The following is a 4,054-nucleotide window of genomic DNA, read 5'->3' on the forward strand; positions in this document are numbered from 1 at the left end:
GCAAAAGGTATTAGGAAAGTATCAGTTCTGTTTTCTTCCTCTCTACCTTTGACATTTTTTTAAGAGGGTTTGACTCTGTCAACCAGGCTGGAGTGCAGTGGCACAATCATAGCTCACTTCAGCCTCAAACTCCTAGGCTCAAATGATCCTCCTGTCTCAGCTCCAGAATTGCTAGGACTGCAGGCATGTGCCACCATACCAGGCTAAGTTTTTATTTTTATTTTTTGTAGAGGTGCGATCTTATGATGTTGCCCAGGCTGGTCCTGAACTCGCCTCAAGCAATCCTTTTACCTGACCTCCCAAAGTACTGGGATTACAGGCATGAGCTGCTTCACCCAGCCCAACATTGTTTTAAAAACTCAAAACAGAGTACAAAAAAACTCCCGATTACACAAGACACCTCCTAAAAAAAATTTAAATGCTGAGAGCTATGCAGAAATAGAGATGTCAGGTATATACCTGATTTGTGTTCACTGACTAATAGCCTGGCCAATACATAAAATATTGATTTGAACTCTGATCCTACTTCTCATATCTACCTACCCACAAGACCTAGGGCAAATCACTTGCCCATTCTGGAGCCTCCATTTCCTCAACTGTGCAGACTTGGTCTGGGACACTTTTGAGTGATAAAGGGTACTAAATTATTAATACATATTAATTGATCTACAACACATGTAAAAAGAACTCTCCCAGGCTGACTTCTTAAGGGAAATCAGTCACCAATCATCCAGATAAGTCAGTCAAGAGTTAGGTGGCCCAGCGTGGTGGCTCACTCCTGTAATTCCAACACTTTGGAAGGCTGAGGTGGGTGGATCACTTCAGGTCAGGAGTTTGAGACCAGCCTGGGCAACGTGGTGAAACTCCATCTCTACTAAAATTACAAAAATTAGCAGGGCATGGTGGCACATGCCTGTAATACTAGCTACTGGAGAGGCTGAGGCAGGAGAATCACTTGAACCTGGGAGGAAGAGGTTGCAGCAGTTAGCCTAGATTGCGCCACTGAACTCCAGCCTGGGTGACGGAACAAGACTCCATTTCAAAAAAAAAAAGGTAACTTTTAACAAATAATTATTTTATTTATGTAACTAATTTAATTATGATTAGTTCCATTCACATTCCCTAAAATGTCTCTACCAAGGTGATTCTTTGGACTACTATAGGTGTTTTCTCTTGTGTGCAAGATTGTAACAAAACTTTGGCATATGCTTGTAATTACAATGTCTTAAAAGTGTTCTTTGGCCTGGCATGGTGGCTCACGCCTGTAATCCCAGGATTTTGGGAGTCTGAGACAGGCAGATCACAAGGTCAGGAGATCGAGAACATCTTGGCCAACATGGTGAAACCCTGTCTCTACTAAAAAGACAAAAATTAGCAGCGCAGGGTGGCAGGTGCCTGTAGTACCAGTTGCTTGAGAGGAGAATTGCTTGAACCCGGGAGGTGGAGGTTGCAGTGAGCTGAGATCATGCCACTGCATTCCAGTCTGGGCGACAAGAGCGAAACTCCATCTTATTAATAAATAAATAAATAGATGTTCTTTTACAGTGAAGAGACAGTAAAGCAAAATGGGTTGGAGTGTCAAACCAATATTCTCAAAGGAAGAGTGAGTCTATCTCACAGAGTATCCTGAGAATTAAATGTTTTATGGAATTCAGCAGAGCCTGACATAGGAAACACTAAGTATTAGCTGTTACTTTTACCTGTAAAATGAGCAGATTGGACATGATGTTCTCTTTGGTCTCTGCCAATTCTCAGTGTTTGGGAACCTTAGGAATAGTACCTCAAAGCTGTTTCTTTAGGTTAATTCTACAAATTAATTTAACTGGGGAGGGAATTATTACATTTGGTTGCAAGTGACAGAAAATAGAAAATAACAGTGCCCTAAACAAGATGGGGTTTTTTTTGGTTCTTTTTGTCATGTATTAGTTATCTATTGTTGTATAACACATTAACCCAAAACTTAAATGGGTAAAGTACTCTTTAAAACTTAAATGGCGGGGAGGGATCCAAGATGGCCAAATAGGAACAGCTCTGGATTGCAGCTCCCAGCAAAAATGCAGAGGGTGAGTGGTCACCGCATTTTTAAACAAAGTTTTATTGCCCATAGACCAGGAGATTCCCAGGTGGGAAAGTGCCACGAGTCTCCAGTGCAGCTGTTTGAGCCAGTGCGGCGGGTCTCCACATAAAAACTCACACAAATCTGGGTGCCACTTCAACTGGTGACTGGAACACCTGGGAGACAGTCGCATATTCAACTGATAAAAAGGGGACTCAAATAGGGAGCCAGGCCAGGAGATTACCAGGCAAAAAAGCACCATGAGTCTCCAGCACAGCTGTTTCAGCTGGCATGGTGGGTCTCCGCACAAAAACTTACACAAGTCTGTGCACTGTTTCAACTGTTTCGACTGGAAAGCCTGGGAGACAGAGTCGCCTTTACAACTGAAAAAAAAAAGGGGGAACTGAAACAGGGAGCCAGGTGATCTGGCTTGGCTGGTCCCACCCCCACAAAGACCAGCAATCTGAAACACTCTCGACTGAGAGTTTCACAGCAAGCACAGCTGAACCTGGGATGGTCCAGCTCTGTGGGGGAAAGGCGTTACTGAGGTAGTCTGCCATTACTGAGGCAGTCTGCCATTACCGAGGCAGTCTGCTATTACCAAGGCCAACCATCATTACAGAGGCAGTTCTAACTATACCCCTATAAACAAAACTACAAGGAAGTTCACACAGCAGCTGGGCAGAGCCCACAGCAGCTCAGCAACGCCTCTGCTGGCAGACTGTGTCTAGGCTACCTCCTTGCTGAGCAGGGCATCCCTGAAAAAAGGCAGCAGCATGACAGAAACTTATAAATAAAGCCCTACCTTCCTAGGAAAGAGCACCTGAGGAAAAAAAAAGGTGGTTATGAGTTCCACTGTAGCAGACATAAATATATCTGCCCAGCAGCTCTGAACAGAACAAAAGAGCTCACAGCTCAGCATTTGAGCTCCTATAAAAGACAGACAGTCTCCTCAAGTAGCTCTCGACCCCTGTATATCCAACTGGCTCTTGAATGTTGACTGGATAAACAATGAAATGAAGGCAGAAATAAAGATGTTCTTTGAAACCAACAAGAATGAAGAGACAACATACCAGAATCTCTGGGACACATTTAAAGCAGTGTCTAGAGGAAAATATATAGCAGTAAATGCCCACATGAGAAGCAAGGAAAGATGTAAAATTGACATCCTGTTGTCAAAATGGAAAGAGCTAGAGGAGCAAGATAAAAAAAAAAAAAAAAAAAAAAAAAACAAACCTCAAAACCTAGCAGAAGACAAGAAATAACTAAGATCAGAGCAGAACTGAAGGAGATAGAGAAACAAAAAACTCTTCAAAAAATCAATAAATCCAGGAGCTGGTTTTTTTGAGATCAACAAAATAGAACACTAGCCAGATTAATAAAAAGGAGAGAATAATCAAACAGATGCAATAATAAATGATAAAGTGGATATCACCACAGATTCCACAGAAATACAAACCACCATCAGAGATTACTACAAACTCTACACACATAAACCAGTAAAGCTGGAAGAAATGGATAAATTCCTGGTCACTTGCATCCTTCCAAGCCTAAACCAGGAAGAGGTCAAAACCCTGAATAGACCAATAACAAGGGCTGAAGTTGAGGCAGCAATTAATAGCCTACCAACCAAATGAATTGCCTACCAACCCAAAAAAGCCCAGGTCCAGATGGGTTCACAGCCGAATTCTACCAGACATACAAAGAGGAGCTGGTACCACTCCTTCGGAAACTATTCCAAACAATCCAAAAGAGGGAATCCTTCCCAAATCATTTTATGAGACCAACATCATCCTGATAACAAAACCCAGCAAAGACTCAACAAGAAAACTTCAGGCCAATATCCATGATGCAAAAATCTTCAATAAAATACTGGCAAACCGATTACAACAGCACATTGAAAAGCTTATCCATAATGATCAAGTAGGTTTCATCCTGGGGATGCAAGGCTGGTTTAAAATACACAAGTGTATAAATGTAATTCACCACATAAACAGA

The sequence above is a fragment of the Saimiri boliviensis genome, chromosome 3 (assembly GCF_048565385.1).
Source record: "Saimiri boliviensis isolate mSaiBol1 chromosome 3, mSaiBol1.pri, whole genome shotgun sequence".
Taxonomy (NCBI): domain Eukaryota; kingdom Metazoa; phylum Chordata; class Mammalia; order Primates; family Cebidae; genus Saimiri; species Saimiri boliviensis.